Raw genomic sequence first — 11,388 nt, forward strand, 5'->3', positions numbered from 1 at the left:
TACACATATACACATATATATATATATACACACACACACACATATACATATATACATATATATATATATATATATATATATATATATATATATAATTCTACAATACATTCATTTCATATGTGTTGTACAGAGTTCCTGGATTTGGGTTTAAATCCCCATATCCTGAAAGCAAACCCTTGTGTGTACAGCATGCAATCTACAGAGGTCTCTATAATTACCTATTAATCCGTACTTCCTTCTTCTTTATCCTGGTAGGCTTTACTATCCCCATCAGAGTCTAGATCTGTCTTTCTTTCTTCCTTTCTTACTCTCTCCCTCCCTCTCTCTCTCTCACCCCCTCTCTCTTTCATGCATTCAGGCAGCCATCTTTCCAGTCTGTCCCACTAAGACTTCTCATGGATTGCACCGTACAGTGCAGGCAATAATACAACTAGAGGGGTTTTTCTTTCTTTTTTTTCTCTCTGTAAACCGTGGTATCGCTTTAACGCTGCTGTGTGCTGCTGCTCCCCCCCTCCACCTCTCTCTGCGTTTCTCTCTCTCTCTCTCTCTCTGTCTCTTTCTCCCTCCCCCTTTTCTAGCTGGCTGCGTACGTGATTGGAATGCTGTGTGGGGCGTCCTTTCTCCTGTCTGCCCTTGCTGTGTTGTGATGACTCCACAGCGGATCATGCATACTAGCGAAGCAGCCAATAGAACACAGGGTGGCTTATTGCTGCTATGGGAGAAAAGAGAGTGAGGGAGGGAGAGGGAGCTGGGTTGAGGAAGGGAGGGGGCAGCGTGTGTGTGTGTGTGTGTGTGGGGGGGGGGGGGTTCTACACATTGTCAATTATCTGGCCTTACCCAGGCTTTGCGAAACAATGTCTTTGGTATTTCTATCACTGAGGCCCATCTGTGCAAGTGCTGGGGGTAAAACACGAACCGGAGTCACATAAAAGGAGCGGAATGGATTGCACTGGCTTTGCTAATCCCACTATATATTTGATATATTTTAAAGCAAATCTTGAAAATATTTTATGTATAATTTCTGTTTTATTGAAAGTCCCTTTTAGTTGTATATATTTTATAGTCTTAAGGAGTTTTGCAGATTTTAAGGTTTAAACTGTTTCAGTACATTGTGAAGCATCAAGAGGTGATAATAAATATTACAAGATGAGATCGTCTCACAAGAAAAAATGGACAGGAAAAATGACCTGAGAAAGAGCGCAAAGTCCGCCGCCAAAGATATCGAGACGCAGAAAAGATAAGAATGTGTCAACAGACAAGCTGTGTAGACCGTAGACATAGACTAGACACTGAACACTATGAAGTGTGGCAGCAAAAATCATTCGCTGAACTGCCAAGGTCATGCAAAAGTCATTTACTTTATCCAGAAGCACAAGGCAAAAGTGCTAGACAAACGTTTCAATTCAAGACCATCCTTATTGCTAACAGGTGAAGAATACCCACAATTTAAATCACTCACTGAATCAGGATCATACGGGACATGTGCAGAACAATCACAGATATCAGTGTTCAATTCATTAGAAAGGAACTGTACCAGGGCCAATATAATACACAACGACATTCTCATTAGCATACCTGGATTCATATCAACCGATCAATGGGAATACATATAAGAAGATGCAGATCAAAAGTTAGTTATTGCAAATTGTACCGCCTATGGTAGTTCCGTGAAACAGCTTCCACAGTATTTATTTCGGCTGTCGCTTGCAGATCCCGGGTTCTTTGATGCTTGCTTGGCTTCCTCGTAAGAAAAGTCTTGTTTTATTGTTGTTTTTTGATCTCATCAGTTGTGCATCACAGCCCCTGATCCAATGCTATAAGCCATGCATGCACCATCGCCCCAGTTTTCTAATTCATCGAGGCGTTCTGCTTGCTAATTTGAACCCGAGGACTCCCCCAGCTGAGACAATGGACAGGACACTGGGGTCAACCCCACAAGCTTCCAGCCAGCGGATTAGCCCCCCCAGCTCCTGAACTGCACCCCACGACCCCCCCTTAGAAAATGTAATTTTGCCCAGCATTTCTGTAGTTTTCCCCCCCATGCTTTTCCTGTAGTTACACTCTGCATTTCCTATACTTTACCCTGGTTTATTTATAATTTATAAATACATAAATGCAGAAATGATCAGAAAAAACGGATCTAAAATCGACTTTCTTTCTCTAACTCACAAACTTTTTTTTTTCCTTTCTGATTTTTTTGTGGTCTGCCTTTTTAAAACACCAGACTTTCACTTTGCTGTATTACACTTTGCTGGGCTTTTACCTTTATAAGGGAAACTTGTATAAGGGCTTGCTAGAAAAGGATCCTACAAATGTTTTCATGTCATGAATGATACAGCCCTGCATGTAAAAATATAACAGGGACACCAGCGAATGCACTGCTGTTCCTCTGGGGTGAATGTGAAGCTGCTGTTGTATTAGCCATAGATATTGATAAGTCAGTTCAGAGCTGTGACACACAAAGCCAGTGCGTGCTACTGAAGCTCTGATGGAAAGCAGGTCGTTGCTAAGGAAGCCGGGCTGCTTAGCAACCAAATACAGGAAGTTCCCGGGAGGACACGGTTAGGATGCTGTTAGTAAAGTAAACAGTGTTTCTGCAAACCACTATCAGGAAATTACTGATAAACACACACACACAAACATAGACACACACAAACATAGACACACACACACACACACACACAGACACACACAGACACACATACAGAAACACGCACGCACAAACACACAGCATTGTCACACACACACGCACGCATGCACACACGCACACACAGAAACTGCATACCAGGCTGTGACATCACAAGTCTATCATTTATGATTCATTCTCGTTTAGGCCATGCTGACAGAAATGCATGCATACACTATATGTTATCGTGAAGATGTTCTGTCACGAATCTTAATTAGTTTTTAGGTCTGAAATCACAAGCTAGTGTTGTATAAAATAAAGAGTAGCTGTGCAATGCAAACTCCCTGCAGTTTTCACCCAGTTTATCAAACTGGGTAAAACTCTGGGATTCGTCACACTTTCCTCTGCTTGTCTACAGTCTTGCTGTGCTACTGCTGTTCTTTATAACCAGAACACAACTGTGTGATCGTTTCAATGCCATTATTGTTTGTGATGGTTTTTAATGTGCTTTACCACACCTCACTGTGCTTTACAATGCTTCCCTATGCTTTACCACACCTCACTGTGCTTTACAATGCTTCCCTATGCTTTACCAGACCTCTCTGTGCTTTACAATGCTTCCCTATGCTTTACCACACCTCACTGTGCTTTACAATGCTTCCTTATGCTTTACTGTACCTCTCTGTGCTTTACAATGCTTCCCTATGCTTTACCACACCTCTCTGTGCTTTACAATGCTTCCCTATGCTTTACCATACCTCTCTGTGCTTTACAATGCTTCCCTATGCTTTACCACACCTCTCTGTGCTTTACAATGCTTCCCTATGCTTTACCACACCTCACTGTGCTTTACAATGCTTCCCTATGCTTTACCACACCTCACTGTGATTTACAATGCTTCCCTATGCTTTACCACACCTCTCTGTGCTTTACAATGCTTCCCTATGCTTTACCAGACCTCTCTGTGCTTTACAATGCTTCCCTATGCTTTACCACACCTCTCTGTGCTTTACAATGCTTCCCTATGCTTTACCAGACCTCTCTGTGCTTTACAATGCTTCCCTATGCTTTACCACACCTCTCTGTGCTTTACAATGCTTCCCTATGCTTTACCACACCTCTCTGTGCTTTACAATGCTGGCCTGTGCTTTCACTATGCTTCATTACACTGTGCTGTGTTTTTACTCTGGGAAACTTTTATAAGGGAAGTAATAAAAGGAGATTACATATTTTGTTGTGTCAAAGATTTACTATATCAGCACCAAATTACTACATTACCCTATATAACAAAGGTGCATTTATGCATAAAGGTATATATATATACCAGAAGCCATAATAGTAGTAAAGTATTTCATGTTAGATTTCGAAATGTCACATTTTTCAATCATTAAATAGATGGGAAAACTACAAAGCGGTATGTAATTCAATATGTCAACGTAACATTATTCAGCAGGTTTCCTTCATGAGTTCATTCTATAGGCTGATGCAAAATGTCTAAGTGATGCAAAACCTTTATCCACAGCTGTAGTTACCATGGCATCAGAAGCCTACAAGTACCTCCACTGCTTGTTTTCAAACACACTTCACAAAGGTATATTAAACATAACGAAACATTGTGAAGTTATTATTATTTATTTATTTATTAGCAGACGTACTTATCCAGGGATACTTACAATTGTTACAAGATAACACATTATTTTTACATACAATTACATTATTTTTTTGCACATTATCTTTACATACAATTACCCATTTATACAGTTGGGTTTTTACTGGAGCAATCTAGGTAAAGTACCTTGCTCAAGGGTACAGCAACAGTGTCCCCACCACCTGGGATTGAACCCACGACCCTCCGGTCAAGAGTCCAGAGCCCTAACCACTACTCCACACTGCTGCCCTAAATTTGAAAAAACTTGAAAAAAAACGATCTAGGTTTCTGTATAAGAGGCCCCTCCCTACAAACAAGCAATCTAACTCTGCCCTGAAGGAAACCTCGTTTGGCTGTGCAAATATACACTGCTCAGATTACCCAAATCCTGCCGGGCTGCCTCCTTGCAGAGCAGAACAAACACAGGGTCCTGCAGTCTGACACGGTCCAGAGGAGCAGCTCTGTTTACGCTGCCTCAGTACGGGTCTCCTAGCGACCGTCGCCATGGAGATGCTCTGATCCTGAAGGAAAACGCCACGCTGGGTGTGACAGGTAAATGAAACTCTCCTAGAAGGATAATCAGACACAGGGAAGGCAAAGCTACCTGGTACAATGGCAGGGCTGCATCTACGAGGAGATTGCATACCAGTGTGCTATGTGTCATGTGCGATCCCTAGTGGTGCATTAAAGCAGAGCTAACCAGTGCTTCAAAACCCATTTTCTTAGCTCCTTCAGTTAAGCATTGTAAAGCCCAGACAGAGAGCTGTTTAAAAGCATGGTACATTATTATTATTTATTTCTTAGCAGACGCCCTTATCCAGGGTGACTTACAATTGTTACAAGATATCACATTATTTTTACATACAATTATCCATTTATGCAGCTGGGTTTTTATTGGAGCAATCTAGGTAAAGTACCTTGCTCGAGGGTACAGCAGCAGTGTCCCCCACCTGGGATTGAACCCACGACCCTCCGGTCAAGAGTCCAGAGCCCTAACCACTACTCCACACTGCTGCCCCAGACATTATGGTCAATGCATAGTACGACCGTGGGTAAAACTGCGAAAAATACCATGCAAACAACATACTATGATAAGCTGTTGTCTCTTTAAGTAGGACTTTTCAAAAGTTTAAGCAGCCCTCTAAGTAGTTTACGGTGCCTAAGGAAAAAGAATGCTTGTTACAAGACCTGACAAAAAAGTGGGAGTTATGAAGTACTTGCACCAATATGATTGCCACAGGCCCTGCTTGCCCCCTGTAACCTGAAACCTGCAGCTCCAGGGGATTCTATTACAGGAAGCTGGGCTCAACGAGTGCCGTTAGGATTGGGAAGTGACGAGGAGAGGCTGACCTAAATTAACACGGGGGAAGGGGCAGACAATGCCCGAAGGAACACCTGACACAGCACTGATCCCTCGCTGCACAATGACTCAGCTCTCTCCTTCCTCTATTCATATGCACAGCACTGATTAGTACAAGGTTTTGCATCAACCCCCACTCCATCTTCTACAGGGGCAAGTGGGTCATTAATGGTGCACTGATAATGAGATGTAAAAATTTACACTTAAGTGTATGGCAGTAAGTGATGCAATAAACAAAGGGGGAATGTGGAGGTAATTATAATGGAATCAATTCCCTTAAATGACCTCCTGTCTCCCTCTCTCACCCCCTCTCCTTCTCAATTGTGATGCTATAGTTTATGACTCCAAAACGACTATAAGTTTGTGTGTGTTTTATATACTGTATACAGCTATGGCCAAAAGTTTCACCCCATAGAATTAACAAATGTTGCTTCATGAAGTCGAATGAAACCTGCTGAATAACATTAACATATTGAATTACAGACCGCTTTGTAGTTTTCCATATGCTTAAAGAAAAACTGAAAATGTGACATTTCGTAATCTGGTTGACTTTTTGCGATATCATTTTGCAGTTTCTATAATTAGATGATGTTAAATAAAATATCAAAATTATGTTCATAGCTTTTTATTTAATTTCGTCTCAGTCCTAAAATTTTAGGGCTTTTGTCCGAAACATTTAAACCTTTTGTGTATATCCAAAATAATAATAATAATAATAATTTTATAAATATCTATAGCTCTAAATATACGCAATATATATAATAAACTGAGGATGTATTGATTGTAACTGTATTTAAGTATTTTAACCGTATTTAATGATGTAATTTGACTGCATTTTACCGTGTCACTTAAAAAAAAAACAGTTTTGACTTTAAAAGTTAAAAATAAAACAGATGTTATCACTCCTACTGACTCGGCATCAGCTGAATCTTGAAATGTAATTTATACAGGTTTTTTTTTACCCTGCCCGTCTGTCATTTACCACAGTTTTACCACAGTTTTTACTACGCTTGACCACACTTTTTATGCTTTTACAACTGAATCGTGAACAGTCGATTCCAAAGCCGAAAACAGAGCCTATTTGAGCTCATTCGTTTTTTAATTTGGCATGGCTTTGCGCCCCTTTTGACTTTTGTTAAAGAGGGGGAGTGGTGAAGGGAAGGGTGGTGAGGGGGGGGGGGGGGGGTTCTATTTCTGACAAAGCCTAATAACGCCTGGCCCCCTCCCAGCTGGTGCACACATGTTAACTTGGCACCAGCGCTCAGTGCCTCTGCAATAAATCCTGTCTCTCTCTCTCTCTCTCTCTCTCTCTCTCTCTCTCTCTCCCTTTCCCTCTCTTTCCCTCTCTTTCCCTCTCTCCCTCTCCCTCTCCCTCTCTCTCTCTCTCTCTCTCTCTCTCTCTCTCTCTCTCTCTCTCTCCCTCTCTCTCCCTCTCTCTCATGAATATTTAAAAGCTCCTGGCCGGCCTCACAGATGCACTGTCCCGAATCCAGACTGAGCTGTCGTCTGTGTCTCCTCTGCTTCCCACAATAGAAGTGTCACGCAGCAGCTGAGACCAGCTCTCCACAATTGCAAACAAGACGAGACGGCGGCTTGTAAATTGCCTACGTGCCGACTGGCGTGCTGACAGCTGACACGAGCAGCGATAGAGCATGGGTGTCAAGTAAACCATTCATCACCCCGTGCTGCGCGTTTCCACTGCCAGCATGCTTTTCCATGTTTTTAAATGTTTATAATAATGTTACTCGCATTGCTTGTGGTTCACTGCATATTGTTATTGCTAAAAAGAAACACAGGGGTACAGCACAGGGGAACACCAGGGAGCAGGGTATAGCACGGGGGAGCAGGGTACAGCACAGAGGAGCAGGGTATAGCACGGGGGAGCAGGGTACAGCACAGAGGAGCAGGGTACAGCACAGGGGTACAGTGTACAGCACAGAGGAGCAGGGTACAGCACAGCGGAGCAGGGTACAGCACAGGGGTACAGGGTACAGCACAGAGGAGCAGGGTATAGCACAGGGGTACAGGGTACAGCACAGGGGAGCAGGGTACAGCACAGGGGAACAGGGTACAGCACAGAGGAGCAGGGTACAGCACAGGGGTACAGGCTACAGCACAGAGGAGCAGTGCACAGAACAGGGGAAGGTTCCTACTTATATAATTCAAACTGAAAAGCAAAGCCTCAACATAAGCCAACATGATGTTATAAGAAACAACAGCAGCTCTGTGAGAACCAACATGGCTCTGTAACACCCCAATGATTCCCTGAGTCAGGTCGTCCCTCCCTTATTCCAACGGGATACATTCCTGCCTTGAAGCCCTCCTCCTCCCTCTCTCCTTGAAATTCCCAAGAGCCCCCCTCCCCCTTTCTCTAACCCTGCACCAGGACTTAAGGTCACACTGTGACCCAAATGTCAATCGATTCAGGAGTCTGAGTGGGGGGTGGGGTGGGGGGGAGGGGTTTGTTTGGAAATTCCACCTAATGCTGATTGGTCAGAGCTCTGATTACATTACAGGAGGTGAAAGATGAAAGTTTGCTCTCCCACCTCCCCCATCTCCAATCCATACCTCCTGACAGACTAAACACACCACAAGCAAACCAATTCACATTAGCCCAGGAGCTGGGTGAGCTTGAAGGACAGTGCAGGTTAATGGAGTGGGTGACGGGGAGGCTGTGGAAGTGTTACAGGTGGTGTAGTCGAGCCAGAACGAGCACAATAGGCCAGCTAAGTGACATGACTCGCATCTCCTGCACACCTTTCTGATTCAGTCAAGCAGCGTGCAATTGATGAGCATGGTAATTATGGAGCGGTTTCTCAAACGTCCGAGAACGTCCAATCTATTCGGGTGAGGGGACTCAGTCAGGGTGCCACGGGGGGTCTTGAGGAGCTAGCGCCTTCATCAGGGCTTATATCTGATCGACGAAGACACCTGACGTGCTTCGAAGTTTACCTTGTATTTAACAGCAGGCAGGTGTTTCTCTATATATAGCCCAGATTCGGAGAGCTCTCAGACACAATGACGATTGGTCAAAGCACTTCTCTAGAGCACGTGGGGGTGGGGGGGGGGGGTGTGTGGGGGGGGTTCTCAACCTTTTTTGAATCACACCCCACCTTAGTCATTTTTTTCACTCTGTTATTTTTTTCACGCACCACAAACCGATCCAAGAGTACAGTTGCCACGGGGAACAGCAGATGCTTAATCCAACAGCCCGTGATTGGGTCTCTGCTTTTGTTTGTTTGTTATGTTACTATAATTACTGTATTATTAGAACGCTCACCGCGCCCGCTAGAAAGTTTGACACGCCCCTTCCTCCCCCCTCCAGTTGAGAACTGTAACATGCTCCCACCCCCCCCCCCCCCCCCCGCGCTGCACACTCACCGCTTTCTTCTTCAGTGCGTCGCATTTCCGCAGCTTGCAGATCTGGTGGCCCGTCTTGCGGTTGAGGCAGCTGTTGCAGCTGCCGCAATTCTCCCGACGCAGGCAGGGCACGCAGACCCCGCATCGCTTGCGTTTCTTCTTCTGCGAGTCCACCAGATCCAGCGACGGGATGAGGGCGGGACTCCTGCTGGGGTGGATCACCGAATGCCCCGGCTGATCGAACCCGGTCCGGTCGCAATCCGAAACCACCCTGCCCCCTCCCAGAAAGATCCTCGGATCGCCCCCCTCCGCAGAAAACTCGTAAATGTCCCGCCCGCTTTCTGAAAGAGGCGCCTTAAATTTTTTCATGGTCCCGGAGTTAGTCGCCAATTGCTCCGCAATAGTGTCCTTTTGTTTTGTTTGCAGCGCCTCCTGAATTTGAGTTGCTGTTGATCTGGGTTTCCGTTAATAAAAAGGAGGTATTCTCCCAAGCTACCACCACCAGCTGGATTTATATACCAGAGCAGCTGCCATCCTCAAAGCTGGTGCAGTGATGGAGGGCTCACAGCTTCACGTGGGAGCCCAGTGCCTTCTGCAGACATGCATGGCCCCCACGACCGGAGAGCTGCTGGTCAGCCGAGATTCCAGTGCCGAGACCATCCAGCCCAGTGGCTGCCTGGAAAGAAAAAATCAGATCAGTGGGAAAGGTGACAAGTAACATCCCTTATAAAAGTTTCCCATTGTAAAAGCAAAGTGTAATAAAGCACAGTGAAAGTACGGTGAAGTATAGGCAAGCATTGTAAAGCACAGCGAGGCATGGTAAAGCATAGGGAAGCATTGTAAAGCACAGAGAGGTGTGGTAAAGCATAGGGAAGCATTGTAAAGCACAGAGAGGTCTGGTAAAGCATAGGGAAGCATTGTAAAGCACAGAGAGGTCTGGTAAAGCATAGGGAAGCATTGTAAAGCACAGAGAGGTCTGGTAAAGCATTGGGAAGCATTGTAAAGCACAGAGAGGTATGGTGAAGCATAGGCAAGCATTGTAAAGCACAAAGAGGTCTGGTAAAGCACAGGGAAGCATTGTAAAGCACAGAGAGGTCTGGTAAAGCACAGGGAAGCATTGTAAAGCACAGAGAGGTCTGGTAAAGCACAGGGAAGCATTGTAAAGCACAGAGAGGTCTGGTAAAGCACAGGGAAGCATTGTGAAGCACAGAGAGGTCTGGTAAAGCATAGGGAAGCATTGTAAAGCACAGAGAGGTCTGGTAAAGCACAGGGAAGCATTGTGAAGCACAGAGAGGTATGGTAAAGCATTCTTAAGCCATGAGTTTAGTGTGTTTTACTAAGCTTGATCACACCCATCTGTTAATTAACATGCTTACATGTGCTTTACAAGGACAGCAAAATGCTGCTTTACTACACTTTACTATGCTTTTACCACGACACAGTAAACGTTTACAAGGGGTAAAGGAGTTGGATCTTACTTCAAGAGCACAGGCTCACCTCCGCCACACAGTAAGAGAAACCAGGCCCTGGATGGGCAGGGGTTACAGCTATCAATGCACCAGACTTACAGACTTGTCATTCCTGTGCGTTCGCTTACAGATCTATACGCGAAAACTGTGCAAAAGAGGCATATTGTATGTATGTATGTATTTATGTATTTGTTTGTTTGTTTTCTTGTGTCATTTCCTAGTTACAAAATCCAATGTGCATGTGTTTAAAAGGCCAAGGCAACTTGTTGATTTAAAAAAAAAAAAAAAATTGTAACCAAGTTAAACTTTCTGTCCTTCCATTACACACACGCACACGCACACACACATATATATTCGTGCTTAATAATATCTCTGCACTGTCTGAAGTGTACCTGGTGACTCATATACCTGTTGAATTCTGTACTGTGGAGGGAGCGTGCGTGCGCGTATTCAGGTTACCTGAAGCAGCAGGGGTCACGTAGTCGTGTATAATAATAACAAAGCCACGTGAAACGGGGGGGGCGGGGATGCCATTAAACATTGTGTTTTACGGTTTGTTTAAAATATATACACGGTACCAACGAAACAAAAGACCATTCAAATCAACGATAAAGTACCCACCAGCCGCTAGTCTAGGCTCTGTTAAGAGTTTGGCAAATGAATGTACACAGACCGTGTGAGAAAACGCTTGAGACGAGAACCGAGAGTTGTTTTTTTTTAATTATTTGCATGAGAAAGAAGGCTATTTAATGCGAAGAGAATACCCCCCGACGCCGTTCTTTTGTTCCCTAGACTTTGTATCCCAAGTCAATTGTCAATAAAAACGAGCACGTCTTAACTCTAGCAGAAATACAAGCCCCACACCCTTCCCCCCCACCCTGCTCCTTAGTCATTTTCAAACTGACAGAATGCTTCAAAATCACAA

General features: G+C 44.3%; 1 protein-coding gene across 4 annotated transcripts in view; it reads right to left on the bottom strand.

Annotated features, from left to right (window-relative positions):
* LOC117397862 (methylcytosine dioxygenase tet3-A) overlaps positions 1–9,204 on the bottom strand; it is a 67,280-nt gene extending 58,076 nt beyond the window's left edge. For 2 of the 4 annotated variants that reach the window (XM_059008661.1, XM_059008660.1), the window contains exon 1: positions 9,016–9,204. The gene's annotated coding sequence lies outside the window, so the exon portion shown is untranslated. Of the gene's footprint in view, positions 1–218; positions 641–9,015 lie in introns of those variants that run through there. The other 2 variants (XM_059008662.1, XM_059008658.1) reach the window with 1 other exon arrangement.
* Between the last annotated feature and the right edge of the window lie 2,184 nt (positions 9,205–11,388).

Source organism: Acipenser ruthenus, chromosome 37 (genome assembly GCF_902713425.1).
Source record: "Acipenser ruthenus chromosome 37, fAciRut3.2 maternal haplotype, whole genome shotgun sequence".
Lineage (NCBI taxonomy): Eukaryota > Metazoa > Chordata > Actinopteri > Acipenseriformes > Acipenseridae > Acipenser > Acipenser ruthenus.